Source organism: Panthera tigris, chromosome D3 (assembly GCF_018350195.1).
Source record: "Panthera tigris isolate Pti1 chromosome D3, P.tigris_Pti1_mat1.1, whole genome shotgun sequence".
Taxonomy (NCBI): domain Eukaryota; kingdom Metazoa; phylum Chordata; class Mammalia; order Carnivora; family Felidae; genus Panthera; species Panthera tigris.
In genome coordinates, this window is record NC_056671.1 from 11,302,494 (window position 1) to 11,318,073 (window position 15,580).

The following is a 15,580-nucleotide window of genomic DNA, read 5'->3' on the forward strand; positions in this document are numbered from 1 at the left end:
AGAACTGCGGTTAGTGAACAGGTTTCCTTCCACAGTCAGGGGACGGACTTTCAGAGCCCCGTGTCCTTGAGCGGTTATGCCACCGAGAGCCCCTCGCAGCCCAGACTAGGGAAGCTGCCTCCCCCCACCCTGGCTGGAGAAGCTGGGTTAGGAGAGCAGAGGGGAGGGGGCTACAGGGTCCCAGAACAGATCGTTCGCCAGGCAGCCCTAACAGGGACCCCATCCTCGTCATCCCGCCTCCCTTTCTGTTATGGTCACCCCACCCCAGAGGGAGCCCCCAGGGCACCAGAGCTCAGGCCCCACCTGGTACATACAGGTCTTTGCGAGGGAGAAAGCTTGGAGAGGCCAAGGGGCTGCTTAGAGAATTCAAGAAAGAGATCTTAAGAACAAGCTTTCATGGAGCGGGCTCCTGGATAGACAGACAGCTCAGCGCCCTTCCTTCCTTCCCCGTCTCCCCTCTTCAGCCCCAGGATGAGGGGCAAGGCTCGTGGGCTTCCCCACGGGGATACAGCTCCGGCCCCGGCTTCCACGTCTGACTCCAAACAGCCTCCCTACTGCCCCTTCCTTCCTCCCCCGGGTTAGAAAGCAATACTTCTGGATTTGCCCTGAATCTAGAGCATTTCAAGAGAGAGAAAAAGACCTGGCCCGCACCCCCCAAAACACAACTCCATAAAGCATCCTGGGCTTAGAGGAAATAAAAGCAGCACTTCTAACCCACACCCCCGAGGACAGCTTAGGAAGACAGGAAGCCGCGGGCCAAGGGCGGTCCTTTTGAGTCTCCCCTTGGTGCCGGGGCGGCTGCCCATTGGCCGGCCGCTTTCCACCCCAAAATGCCTTTCACCTGGGCCCAAGGAGCAGCTCCTGGGCGTATTTAGTCCCAGGTGCCCCTTGTAAGCGCCTTCTGTAAGGAAGCTCCCCGTTTATGCTGCTGTCCTGGTGTAATCGGTAATCGTGCTCCCTCCCACGGTCAAGTGCGTCCCCGTTTTAACAACAAGGGCCCCGATGTTTACAGGAAGATGGGAGTCCTTCTCTAGCTAACCTGACCCTTGCGGAAAGTCTCTCCCACCAGGATGGTGGCATCGATAAGGGAAGCATTTGCAGGGAGAGAGAGAAGGACGCCTCGGGACGGCGTGTTGGGAAAGCTCCAGGCCCAGGGAATAAACCCAGGCTGTGGCCCTGCCTTCTCGAGGCCTGGCCAGAGTTGGCCTGATGCGACCAGTGCCTTTAACTTCAGATGCTCTTGACAGCTCTGGTCGTGGGAGTTTCCCCCGCGGCTTCATTCAAATGCTCCTTAAACTGCACTTGAATCCACCCTACCTTGGGTCCAAACTCTGGACTAGCTCACAGACCAGCCGTGACGTCTGGGGGAGGCAATTCGCCGGCCCCTGCCTCCGTTTCCCCATCTGAAAACGGAGGTAGCCCTCAAGCTGGGGATATCAGAAGGATTAAATGAATTCATATTTGTAAGTCTTTAGAATCGTGCGTGAAATCTAAGAGAGGTATAAAGGGCCTGGTAATTAAAAATAAGATGACAGAGGGGACCCTGGGTGGCTCAGTCGGTTGAGCATCTGACTCTTGATTTCGGCTCAGGTCATGTCCCAGGGTCACGGGATTGAGCCCCAGCACTGGGCTTCATGCTGAGTGGGGAGCTTGCTTGGATCCTCTCACTCTTCCCCGCCCCTCTCCCTCGCTCGTGCTCTCCCTCTCTCTAAAATAAAAAATAATAACAAATAAAAAAATAAGAAAGGTTTAAAAATAAGATGACAAAGAAAAGAAACAGAATCGATATTCAAATTTCATCTATGTCGGGACGCCTGGGTGGCTCAGTCGGTTAAGCGAGGTCGGTCCGACTTCAGCTCAGGTCATGATCTCACGGTCCGTGAGTTCGAGCCCCGCATCGGGCTCTGTGCTGATGGCTCAGAGCCTGGAGCCTGCTTTGAATTCTGTGTCTCCCTCTCTCTCTGCCCCTCCCCTGCTCATGCTCTGTCTCTCTCTGTCTCAAAAATAAATAAAAACATTTAAAAAAATTTTTAAAAATTTCATCTATGAGCTGGCTTCTTCCATGCTTTCATGCATTTCTGGCGGAAGCCTTGGAGAAATTGCCACGACCCGTATCCCCACTTTACAGGAAAGGAAAACTTAGAAGCTGAGGGATGTGCACAAAATCACCTAGCCAGAAAGTGTCCGGTGTGGGTTGGAACATGGGTGTAGCTGGGGCTAAATCCCACTGAGGCATGTATCTCATTGAGGCTCGACTTATAACTCTCACAACGCAAGGCCTCTCCTGGCTCTGGCACACAGGGATTCACCTAAGTCCGACTTTCCCCTATTTATAACCCTCCCGGTTGCGCACGCTTTGATCACAACGCCCCTTTGGCCATCCTATTTCTAGACTGAAGAGGCAACGTGATAGACTAAACGAGCCTTCTGTATATGCACCCTTTCTTGAGACCGTTCCAGATCCTTCTGAGACGTATGCAGGCAGAATATTCTCAACCGACCATTCCGGTGCTCTTAGTGTGGTAATACTTAAACAAATTCACCTTGGCCTGGAAAAATCTAAAGCCTAGTTGGGTACACAATAATTATCACAAGGGAACCATTACATTGTCACCTCTCCGATGGCAGGGAGGCTGTGTCCCTGATGCCTGGAACGCTGCCCGGCACATAGTAGGTGCTCAGGAAATAATTCTGCAATGCCCACGAATGCATGGCTGACTGAGCAGAGGATGACGGAAAGAGCGCAGCGGAAAGAATAAGAACATACACTCTGGCATCAGACAGATGCAGATTGAAACCCCAGCTCCATCCTGCTTTGCCAGAGACCATCCCACGGTTAGCGGTTGGGCCGAAAGCCCTGCTCTCTGGATAAGCAAGACAGCGGATTCCCCCCGCCCGCGAATCCCTAGATGCACGCAGGCGTGACCTTGTGCAAGTCCACCGGCTTCTCTGATCTTCAGTACCCTTAGCTCTAAATGGGCTGACAGTAGTATTGTACTCACAGGGTTGGGGAGACGTTAAATGAGATACTACATACGGAAGACCTACCCCAGGGCTTAGCACACAGGAAGTACTAGCTAATGCTGGCTCTTCTGTTCCCGTCACTTAGATCGACTTCTGGGCCTCGAAAATGCCTCCTGATGTACGTTCCCGAGCCTGCTTGGTTTTGGGGCAGAGTGGGGGAGGGGGGAAGGCGAGCCCCAGAAAAGCCCCAACTATGGTGCCTCTGGGACATTTTCCCCCGCAGAGAAACGGTCTCAGCTCATCTCCCCCCTCCCCACACCCCAGGCTTTTTTAGCAATCCTATCTGGCCGCTCCGCGCTGATTTCCAACAGATGTACCTCTAATGAACCACACTGTAATCTCAGGGCCTTAATATAGTGCCGGGGTGTGATAACTTCGAAACGGCTGTCATCGTGGCCTGTGAGGATGGTCTGGCCATCGTTTGGGACTGTCTTCCTCTGATTGTTATGTGAAGGGGAATTTATTTTCTTCCATCACCTCTTCACCCCGTACACCGGCCCCCGCCACCCCGGGCCCCAGCCCCTGCCCAAATTAAAAGTCCGCGTCAGAACCTTCTAGAAAGTGCTCAGTGCACCGTGACGAGGGGGATGACACAGGGAGGAGTTGGGGAGGGATGGTTCAACAGAGGCCCGAAATCAATATTTTGAGGCTACGAACATGCAGATTCACAGATTCTCGGGCGAGGAGCAGAGCTTCCTGGGGGCCGGAGGCAGATGCTCCCTGAGCAGGAGGCGTCGGGGTCCAGGCAGGGAGGGACTGGTGTGACGCAGCTGGTGGCTCAGCGGGGAGCATCCATTTACAAACGCGCGGACCTTCCGGACTGGCCGGGAGAAGCCAGGAGCGGGGAGATGTTTCGAGCCCCTGTCTGGACACGTCTCGTTCGTCTGAATGATCTCGGAGCCCCAGTTCGGTCAGGTCAACAAGCCTTACCCGAGGGGTTTCCAAGTGGCCGGCAGTGAGCCCTGGCACGTAAGTGAAGTTCGATAAAATACAGACCAAGTGGAGAGCGGAGCGGGACCCCCCTCCCCCGCCCCTGCCTCTGGCTGGGTCTGTTTGATAATCGGGATGACACCAACAGCAAGAGACCGGATGCTGTGTCTCCTTTATCCGCTAGATGCTTCATCCATGTGATCTCACTAATTCTCACAATAACCTCGCGAGGCAGCTGCCTTTATCTCCACGCTGTAAGTAACAAAGGCCCAGAGATGTTAATCACTTGACCGAGGCCACACAGCCAGCCAGCGACCAAGGCAGCCTTGGAACCTGGAGGGATCTGACCCCTAAATCGAAATTTACATCCCAATCCCGGCTATTCACAATGTTCCAGTTGTTAAGATACTGGGGGGGGTGGGGGGGGAAGAAATCTGATCTATTTCCTTATAATACACTTAAAATCTATTTAGCTCCGTGCTTAATAAAAGAAGGGGGCTGGGTTTTTCATCATGTAATCAGAGCAGCATAAAGAATTTAAGGAATCTGCTGCAGAGAGCTTTCTCATTTTATGGGAATTAACCTACGATCCGGGGTCTCTCTCCCCTGATAGTCACCTGGGGGAAATCTAATCCGTATAGAATTCACACTGTACCACAACCATCCCTATAGGAAAGACCTTAAAATTGTTCCTGTATGGAAATATCATTGCTATTCACAATATTGGAGGAGGATGGGAGAAAAGCTAAAAACCAAATGCAGCAATAAGGACAGAGAACATAAATAACCCTCACCCCGTATCTTCAATGACTCAGTCCAAGGGTCTGCAATTTTTTTTTTTTTTTCTACAAAGGCCTGGGTAGTAAATATTTATGGGCCATACGGTGTCTGTCACAACTGCACAGGTCTGCCGACGTAACCAGAAAGTAGCCGTAGACAGTACGCGAAGGATTAGAGCGGCAGGGTTCCGATAAAACTTTATTTACAAAAACAGACGGAGGGGCCTGCATTAGTCGATAACGTACAGCTGGGAAGATTTGAACCCGGTAACCTGACCTGGCAAGGTGTTGGTAAGCTCTTGCCAAATTTAAGTGTGGCATCAAAATAAATAACCCTAATAAACAGCATTGATTAAAAGCTTTTTAAGGGCTGGAGGTTTCTTTTAGGCATTGAACGCTCACACAAACTTCATGACGTAGCTGCTGGCATTGTCCTTTCTGGCTCCAGAGGGGTGCCTGCCCCCTAGGAAGGGCTCACTCCATCCTAGCTGGATAAATAAATTCCCATTTTAGGGATGAAGGAACAGAAGCTCAGAATGTTGTTATTTGCTCCAAGTTTTTGAGCCTATGATAAGTGCTCGATGAACGTCAGCCTCAAGACAGAGCCACAGTCCGAGACCAGTCAGTATGACCCCAGATCCTGCCTGGTCACTTAAAAGACATTTTTTTTAACGTTTGTTTTTGAGAGAAAGAGAGCAAGAGAGGGAGGGAGAGAGAGCGCACGCACAAGTGGGGGAGGGGCAGAGAGAGAGGGAGACCAGAATCCAAAGCAGGCTCCAGGCTCTGAGCCGTCAGCACAGAGCCCGACGCGCGACTCGAACCCACGAACCACGAAATCATGACCTGAGCTGAAGTCAGACGCTCAGCCAACTGAATCACCCAGGTGCCTGTGCCCGGTCACTTTAATATGGGGAGGCTTTACCCTCCTGAGACCTGGCCCACCCAGTATTGCCAGGGTCACCCTCTGGTTTCCCAGGCCTACTTCTGGAAAACTCCGCCTCCTTCCTCAGGGCAGAACTGCGGTAATTAGCTTTCCTGATCTTTCTAGATTCCAGTTTCTTCTGTGAATCTCAGCTTTGCCCGTGCAGTTATGCCTGGCAAAGAACATAACACTGAGAACCCCCACCCTCGGGTGCACGAAAGCTTCCGGGGGGGACATGAGAAAGACGAGGACCCTGAAAAGCTGAAGGGACAGGATGGGCCGGGCACGGTCCAGAGAGAGGTGGCGTCGGGCAAAGGCCGGGCTGTGCAACCACGGACTCTGCCCAAACTGGGTCAGCAACCAACTCTGTCACCTCCCAGCTATAGACCTTGGACCCATCACATAGCCCCTCTAGGCCTCAGTTTCCTTACCTCTACAGTGGGGACGAAAATGGCACCTACCACCTGGGTAACACGTAATGAGAAAATTCAAATACAGAACCGGACCCATAGATCAAGGGCTTAAAAAAAATGTCTCCTATTGGTCACCCAGGCCTCTGGTGTGCTGCAGAAGATCAAGCAGGCTTTTGCGGCTCAGACGTGGGGTTTGGGTTGGGAGGGGGCATCGGCCAGTCAGAAGGGTTAAGGGGGGCTGAACCACACATGGCCTTGAAGCAGTGATCCTCACATACGCAGATTCCTGGGGCCCCCAAATGTTCTGCTCAGTAGATCTGGTTGGGGCCCCAGCAGCTGCGTTTCCGACAAGGGTCAGGAAGTCCAACATGTCCACAGAACGGGCTCTGAACATCAAGTGAGGACACCCGGACTTGCCCATGTAAACAGGATGGGCACTGAATGGTTGTCGCCGGGGAATGACAAGATAAACACTATCTTCAGATGACAAGCCCAGCAGAGGTGTGAAGCTGGCTTAGGGAGGGGAGAGGATAATTAAGAGGCTCTTATAATAGTCCACGAATGAGTCACCAGTTTCGCTATCTGTGCTGACACAGGTCTCTGGGGACCCGTCTGGGGACCTGAAGCCACAAGGCTCTTTTTCCCACAAGGCCCCTTCTCCATTCTTGAGCGATTTTGACTGACATTAATCGTGACAACAGTGACCATCTATTAAGCGTTCCCTCTGTGTCGGCGTCCAGATACTTCACGTCTAATCCTCTCTGGAGGCTACATTCTATTATCCTCCCAAGAGGCTCAAAGAAGGGACGCCGCTTGTTCAAAGTCACACAGAAAGAGGGGCGCCTGGGTGGCTCAGTCGGTTAAGCGGCCGACTTCGGCTCAGGTCATGATCTCACGGTCCGTGGGTGCAAGCCCCGCATCGGGCTCCGGGCTGACAGCTCGGAGCCTGGAGCCTGTTTCGGATTCTGTGTCTCCCTCTCTCTCTGCCCCTCCCCTGCTCACGCTCTCTCTCTCTCTCAAAAATAAACAAACATTGAAAAAAAGATTCATTGTGCATAGCAAATGACTTGTTAAATAAATGCTGAGGTGAAACAACGGTGTCACCTGCCCTGTGCAACATCAGTCCACACAACTAGCCTGCAGGATGGGCATTACCTCCGATTCACAGGTTAAGAAAATTCAAATGTTGGGGCGCCTGGGCGGCTCAGTCGGTTAAGCGTCCGACTCTTGATTTCAGCTCAAGTCACGATGTCACGGATTATGGGATAGAGCCTCGTGTCGGGCTCCGTGCTGCCTGCTTGGGATTCTCTCTCCCTCTCTCTCTCTGCTCCTCCCCTGTTCTCTCTCTCTCTCGCTCTCTCTCAAAATAAAGAAAAAGAAAATTCAAATGTTTAGCTGGAACAGTTTCAAATTGTAATTCAGAATCCACCAAGCCCTCTCTGGTCCCGGGGCCACCGCTCTTGTCTAGGGGAGACCCTTCATTCTGTTCCAGCCTCCGGGCCTTTGCACTTGCTGTTTTGCTCTGCTGTAACATTCCACCTGCCCTGGATCCTTGCATGACTGGCTCTTCCTTACCATTCAGGTCTCTGTTTAAATATCACTGTCTCCACGACCCCTTCCCTGCCTGCCTAAGCTGAAGAAGATCCCTCCTCCCCTATTTCTGCCGGTCTTCTGTCCTTCTTTCTTTTTCTATATGCTAGTTATCACTCAATATTATCTTGTGGAATGACTCATTATCTGTCTTTTCCTCCACCAACATGTAAGCTCCCCAAGAACAAGGACCTGTCTATCCGATTCTCTGCTGTGTTTCTATTCGGCACACAGTAGGCACTCAATATTTATTTAGTGACTCATCATGAAACTTGGGCTCAGGGTGGTTAAGCCACTTGCCCACGGTCACACAGCGATGTGGAAAAGCCAGGATTTGAACTTAGGTCTGTCTCGTTCCAAAGCCCATGGGCGTTCTGTTAGTCTAAGTCACCCACCTGGTGTAAGAGTGGTTGTTTCCCAGGCAGAGGCCGGATTGTGACCCCGTCTCTGATGTCAGGTGGGGAGGGTAGCATCGCCTGGCTCAGCCCAGAGACAAGTTGAGGCGGCTTATGCACTCAGAGGCCACGTAGCTTTCACTTGTTCTGGACGCCTCTCTCTTGCCAGATGTAAATGAGAGCCAAGAGCCCCCCAGAGTTTAAATGGCCTTGGCTTCTGGTTCATAGCAGCGGGGGAAAACGCGGAAGGCTCGTGCTTTGAAATCACAGTGGCTGCAGTTTGGGCCCAGGGATGCTGCGAGAGCCAGAAGGCTAAGGAGCCACAAACCGCAAAGGGCTCCAGAAAGCTCTGAGGAGTCGTGTTTGGCTTTCTGGGACCAAGTTCCAATTGGCCAAATCGATGGAGGTATCGAGTGTCCAAGAGACATTCCAGTATCCGTCCTCTTGAGGGGCAGGAGGCTCGGGTGGGATTCTCACACAAGGAGGCGTCAGGGGAGCCCTGGCATGTTGGGTGTGCTGGAAATTCTCAGTTTGCCCCCCCCCGCCACCGCCACCCCAAGAAATTCTCCACCCACCTCTGCATGGCCCTGTGTCCAGGAGGCTGACCCGTGTGGATGGCACCACCTGGGGGCGCCCTTGCTTTCTAGCTTCCGGCTGGGCTTGGCCAATGGGGGGCACCAGTAGGAGATCAGAGGACCGGAGGAGAGAGAGGTTGGGGTATTTCTCCCCCTCTCTGCTGTTCTTAGCCACAGTCGCCTCTGCTGTGGCTATGGTTCCTGTGGGACAACGCCTCCTCCTCGGTTTCTGCCCCCACTGGGGGCTGGTTACCACTGATGCCCCCCCATCCATGGGGGGCTGGGGTTAGTAGCCCATACCTCGTTCAATTAAACCCTTTGTGTATGCCATCTGTCTTCTGCTAGGACCCTGACTGATTTGTGGGCTATTCCAACACGGGAGTGTAAAAAGCAGCTATCCAAACACCCACCTGAAGCAAAGCCACAAATTTCCCATGCCAGGCCGGCCCTGCGAGGTCCTTGCTTTCCCTTCCTCTGTGTGGCCAGGTGGCTGACCGCCTACAGGCTGCTGGCAACGAGAGTCCCCGGGGTGAGGTGGGGGGTGGGGGGGAGAGCGGAGGGCAGGAGGAAGGGCAGGAAGGAGCAACGAGGGGGTGCCTGTGTTAGGAAAGCCACATTTTTTATGTTTTTTAGGGACTCCCGGGAGACTTCTGCGTGTGCTTTATTGGCAAGAACCGTATGACCCAGCCATCCCCAGCTGCCTGCACGGCCGCCCTGAACAAAACCAGGATTCTGGTGGCGAGGAAGAGAGGGCAAGGGATCACGGGAACCGGAAGTGTGTGCTACGGCGGGTGCCTGTCCCCGCTGCACTAGGAGTATCCAAATGGGGCTGGTAATTCATGCCCCAGATGTGTGACATATTATTCTAAATTTTCTTCTGGTTCTGCAGTTCTGTAAGCCCTAGTCTCTCCAGCTGCTATTTTTTAAATGTGTTGAGAGAGAGAGAGAGAGAGCGAGCATGAGCTGGGGAGGTGCAGAGAGAGAGAGAGAGAGAGAGAGAGAGAATCCCAAGCAGGCTCTGCACTGTCAGCACAGAGTCCAATGCGGGGTTTGACCCCACGTCACGACCTGAGCCCAAATCAAGAGTAGGATGCTTAACTGACTGAGCCGCCCAGGTGCCCCTCCAACAGCTATTTTCTTGAGCACCTACTGGGTGTCAGGGATGCAGACTGAACAAAACAGGTGGGGCCTGCTGTCACAGAGCAGGGGCAGGACACCGAAGGAGACCAACAAAGACGTGATCAAAGCGACACAGGGGCTTGATGGACTCACTTACAGCTGTCAGAGACCACCCCCTTCTGTTTTCCGAGCCTCAGCTGGCCCATCTGTAAAATGGGGAAGGTGCTATCGATCAAACGTCTGTGCGGCCCCTGCAGCTCCAAATTCATACGTTGAAACTTAACCCCCAATTAGGGGTTAGTGGTATTAGAAGGCCAAGGCCCTTGGGAGGTGATTCGGTCACGAGGTGGAGCCTCGTGGGTGGAATCAGGGCTCTTGTATATCAAGGGGACCCCAGGAGCACCCCGGTCCCTTCTGCCATGTGAGGACACAGCAGGAAAACGTCTGTCTATGAAGCAGGAAGTGAGTCCTGACCAGACATCAAATCTGCCAGCCCCTTGATCTTGGACTCCCCAGCCTCCAGAGCCGTGAGGGATACAATGCCCAGCCCGTGGTATTTTGTTAGGGAGGCCTGAGCTGACTCAGACAGGAACCGTACCTGATTTCTAAGAACCTCTGCCGCCCTTAACACTGACATTCTAAGCCAATTTCCCCCTCAAGATGGGGACGGATGGAAGAGAACCAAGTTTTCTTTCTCTCCTACAAAGCACCACCACACCGTGAATTTGAGGCTAGCTTTAAATATCTACCTTCACTGAACTGCTCACCTTTACAACAGAATTGCGTTTGGGGGGTTAAAGATTTGGACCTGTTTCCAGGACCATCGATTTATTTGTTTTTCTTAACATTTGTTTATGTTTTGAGAGAAAGAAACAGAGCGTGAGTGGGAGAGAGGGGCAGAGAGAGAGGGAGACCCAGAATCGGAAGCAGGCTCCAGGCTGCGAGCTGTCGGCACAGGACCCACCGCGGGGCTCGAACTCACCAACCGCGAGATCACGACCTGAGCCGAAGTCGGACGCTTAACGGACTGAGCCCCCCAGGCGCCCCCAGAACCATCTATTTAGAGGCCATATCATTTCAACCAAATAACATCGTTTCTTTTGATTTATTTTCCTAAGTACAAAGGGGCTGCGCCAGGCCCTTCGGGAGATGGGAGAGCCAACCCCGAAGAGCCCAGAGTGTCTGCAGAGGGACGAGACGAACACGTGTGCTCACCAGGAAATCACGGAGTACGGTGGATGGGGGTGCGCACTAGGCAGCATGGGGGGTGGGACCCCCGTAGGGCGCCTTATGAGGGGGCAGGTCAACGGTGAGCGTTGCCTTGGCGTTGTGTAGACAGACTGAAACGTGCCGGCCACCCTGCTCCACGCCCCCTGCCCGCCCCCTCGGCCCCCACATCCCGCGGCTGCTTCGGCTTTCCTGCGGGTGGGCGCCTGCGCATAGGGGTTTTGAGGAAACCCCTATGCCAGCCAGGCCGGTCTAGCTCCTGCTGTCCTGTCTTCCTCCCTCAGACTTGCAGTTTGCTTCCTGGGTGGATTCCCAGCCCTCCTCAAGGGCCGGGAAGGACGGGTGCGTCAAGGGGGCCGCTTCAGGCCCAGACCGACGTGCACTGAGCGTCAGCAGAGTGCCCGACCCTTGTCCCGGCCCTTGAGCCCCCGCTGCGAGCCATCTCGGCCCCCTCGCGGGGCAGGTGGGTGCTGCTGGGACCATGCTCGCGAGGCGGAAACTGAGCGTGTAAGTCAAGCTGGTTCCAGAGGCAGATGGTCCATTCTCGTGAATAATAAAAGGTGAGTTTAATGAAGAGGCAACTCGCAAAGGCATGGGTGGGTTTTGGTGTAGTACCCCGGGGGGCAGTAACAGGAAGGGACCTCTATACCCCCCTGCGTAGACAGAGTAAGTGCCCCCCAGATGCCCATGCCCTAATCCCCAGAACCTGTGAATACATTCGTCTACATGGCAGAGTTGACTTTGCAGGTGGGATTAAGGGCAAGATTTTGAGATGAGCGGATTACCTGGTGAGAGCGGTACAATCACAAGGCTCCTGATAAGAGGGGGGCAGGGGCGTCAAGGTCAAAGAGAGGAGATGTGATTTGAGGCAGAGGCCAAGCCCTCTGCAGCTGGAGGAAGAGGCCAGGAGCCAAGGAAGGCAGGCGGCCTCCAGAAGCTGGAACAGGGAAGGACACCGACTCTCCCCTAGAGCCTCCCGCACCTGAGGCTGATTTTGGGCCTCTGACCTCCCCGATTGTGAGGTAACAAATTTGTGTGGTGAGTTTGCCACCTTCGTGATAGTTTGTGACAGCGCCACAGGGACCCCTGGGCCGCAACGGGGACGTGGAGGCACAGAGAGGAGTGGGGGGTGGGGAGGCTGCTGGCGTCCGTGATGGACACAGGCCGGCAGAGCAGAAGGAGAGGGAATAAACCCCTCACCTCCCGCTCCTCCCTCCTGGAGTTCCCCTGCCTGGCTCCCCAGTGGCCAAGGCCACCTGGAGGGCCGAGAAGGATCCGGACTCGGTGGGACAAAGCAGGGCAGCCAGCCAGCCTGCCCGGAGGCAGACAAGGCCGTCAGCACTGGGCTCCGAGAATAATCGTTTGCCCCAGACAACGCAGGAAACGTCAGATCCCAAAACGAGAATGTTGCTGCCAGTTTCCAGTGTCTCCCTTTGCACCGGCCGCTCTGCAAAGCTCCTCACAGACATTTAAGCAGAAGGCAGCACACGATGGCGGGTCCGGGGCTCACCCTTCCTCGGGTTTCCATCTCGCGTGGCTTCTTATCAGCTGTGTGACCTCAGGTATGCGACCTGACCTCTCTGAGCCTCAGTTTTCCCCTATATGAAGGGGGGGGGGCAATAATAGCCCCCACCTCAGAGGGTCACCCGTTTTTAAGGACATAATCCAGGGAAAGCACTTGGCATATTGGCCAGCTCACAGAAAAGCACTGCGTGAGTGTTAACTATTTCATTTTTTTTTTAAATTTACTTGTTAACATTTACTTATTTTTGAGAGACAGAGCACAAGTGGGGGGGTGGGGCAGAGAGAGAGGGAGACACAGAATCGGAAGCAGGTTCCAGGGTCCGAGCTGTCAGCCCAGAGCCCGACCCGGGGCTTGAACTCACAAACCCTGCGATCGTGACCTGTGCCGAAGTTGGACGCTCAACCGACTGAGCCACCCGGGCGCCCTGAGTGTTAACTATTTTATAATTAGTATCTACTTGGGACTGAGATTCGGACCCAGGTTTATCAGACAGAAAGGCTAGGCAAATGGTCTGCTTGGTGACAGCTCAAAACCTTTCCACGGCAGGTACCCCCCGATGTGAGGTCACAGCAAGGACGTTTCGCTTTTGTGGAGTTCTTTCCCCAAACGCGTGATGCAATGCCATTGTGGCAAAACCATCACACGCCAATGGAGGGCGCTCTGCAAAGCACCTGACCAGGCTGTGCACACTCTCAGGGCCCTGCCACAACGAGGAAAGACGGAGAAACTTTCAGCGTGGGATCCTGGGTCCGATCCTGGAACAGAGGGACGTCAGTGGGAAAACGGGTCAAAGCTGAAAGAAGTCTGGAGTTCTGTTCTTAGTAACACACGATGTGGGATTCTTCGTGGTGACAAATGTCCGGTGTGAAGTGGAACATTTGATGATAAAGTAAAACCATAACATTCCAGAACACCGAAACCGGGTGGGGGGTGGGGGGGTGGGGGGAGGTCTCTGGAGACTCTCTGTGTTGTCTTTGCAACTTTTCTACAAATCGAAAATGATCCCCAAATCAAAGGCTGGTATAAAAAAACTGGTTTGGGGAGAACTTCTGCTGGTGTCCTCAGAAGCATTCGGGCATTTTTTAGTCCTAACTTCACAAGAGCAGGGGTGGGGAGAAGAGGTGGAGAGCGAAGGTTGTGTCCCCGATAAATGCAAAAATTATAATGAATTTAATGTACGGTTGCTTTTTAAGGCCCAGTTAAAAGGTGCCGGGAAAACGTCAGTCTCCAAAGAAAGGAAATTCATTCATCGCCCTTCGGGGAGCAGAGAAGCCGCTGTCCACCCGTGCTGGGGACACGGGTTTCCCCCTGATTTGAGCAAAGGCCGGTGGCCTGTGGGCTGCCAGCGGGGGCCGGTCCGAGGCTCCTGTCCCGAGAGGCAGAGGGAGGTACGTACCTGGGGCCATGGGGGTTTTGCTCTGTCTTGAAAAGCAGCGTGAGCTATGTTCTTGAAAAGCAACTCTGCATGTGTCTTCTTCGTCAGCCGCAAGAAAGACGCCCAGCGTCCAGCGTAGGGGTCTCCAAAGGTACATTGTTCATTCAGACTCACTCCTGTCTTTTTCCTACTCTTAATTTCCTACGTACCCCTTTCTCTTTACTTATTGTTTCGTAGGGTCTCACTGATTGTGCCACACGTGGATTTCTAGAATGCAAAGACTCTTAGGTCCTTCCTCGTAGTGTTGGACAGTAGGTACGTCCCCGATGCACGTCCCACGTGGAAACACTGGGCCAAGTTACAAACGCACGTGCCCTTGGCCTCAGCAACTGTGCCGTCAGCAACGTATTCGATAGATTTTCCTGTACACACGCCAAGTAGCACACATCACAGAGTAGAAAGAACCCAAATGTCCGTCAGTCAGTGACCGGTACGCCCATCCATGAGTGGAATAGTCTACTGCTATCAGAAAGAACTAGAAAGTTCTTTATGCACCAACACGGGAAGAGATCCAAGACACCTTAAGCGGAAAAAGCTACATGCAGAGAAGGTGTACAATCCACTACTTGTGTGTAAAATGGGGAAATGAGGGCTTATATGTATGTGTACTTGTACTTAAAGGAAACTTGGGAGTGAAATGTACAAAACGAAGAACATAGGTGACTTTGGGAGGTGGAGGTAGGAATTGGGCAAAACGCAAGAACAGGAGGCAACTTTTTACTCTCTTCTGGGATGTGGACAATACAATTTATCAAAAATCTACATACAAATGGGGGAGGGGAAGGAACAGGAAAAGAGAAGGAGAGAGGGAAAGAACACAAAACTCGATTCCCGCTAGGCAGCTAACCTCGCAAGAAGTGAAAGAAAATAGAATTGCAAGAAAATGTGAGTCTCCTAAGGTATTTTCAGAACAAAGTGAGAGTGTGGAGAGGGAGGGAGAGACACAGAGAGTAAAAGTGCGAGAATCTTCCAGATGATTTGCAAGGAAATTGGAATCCTACAACCACAGAAATCTAAACGTGGTTTTATTTTTAACCAATAAAAAAAAAATTCTGAATGGGGGCACTTGGGTGGCTCAGTGGGTTAAGACTCCAACTTCGGCTCAGGTCATGATCTCGCGGTGCGTGAGTTCGAGCCCCGCGTTGGGATCTGTGCTGACAGCTCAGAGCCTGAAACCTGCTTTGGATTCTGTATCTCTCTCTCCCTCCCTCTCTCTCTCTCTCTCTCTCAAAAATAAATGAGCATTAAAAAAAATTTTTTTTAATTCTGAATGATCTTCAAGATCTTCGTAGCAGTTGCTATATATATTTTAAGAGCATGGAATGGACTTTCTAATTCTTCATCCCTTTTACAGGTTTGCTGTGTGAACTGGGAGAATAGCATATACTTGTGGTTAACAAAATTCCCCCAATCCATGAGATGGGAAGAGAATTTTTCAAAAAAAAAGTCTTAATCCAGCCAAGGATTTGTGCAGTGCTCTGATGAGTATTCTGGTCATGTTTACACTAAAACCTAAGCAATCAGATGGCTTATTTCTTTGAGACGCAGTAGACCCTTTAGAAGTACAGAAAAGCAGACAGGCGCCTGGGTGGCTCAGTCGGTTAAGTGTCCAACTTCAACTCGGGTCATGATCTCGCAGTTGGGGA

General features: G+C 52.7%; 1 long non-coding RNA gene across 1 annotated transcript; it reads left to right on the forward strand.

The window, feature by feature from the left end:
• Nucleotides 1–12,062: 12,062 nt before the first annotated feature.
• LOC122232676 lies at nt 12,063–14,179 on the forward strand. Its single transcript, XR_006210064.1, has 3 exons — nt 12,063–12,536; nt 13,046–13,388; nt 13,693–14,179. It is a non-coding gene; the product is annotated as an uncharacterized LOC122232676 (long non-coding RNA).
• The last annotated feature ends 1,401 nt before the right edge of the window (nt 14,180–15,580 follow it).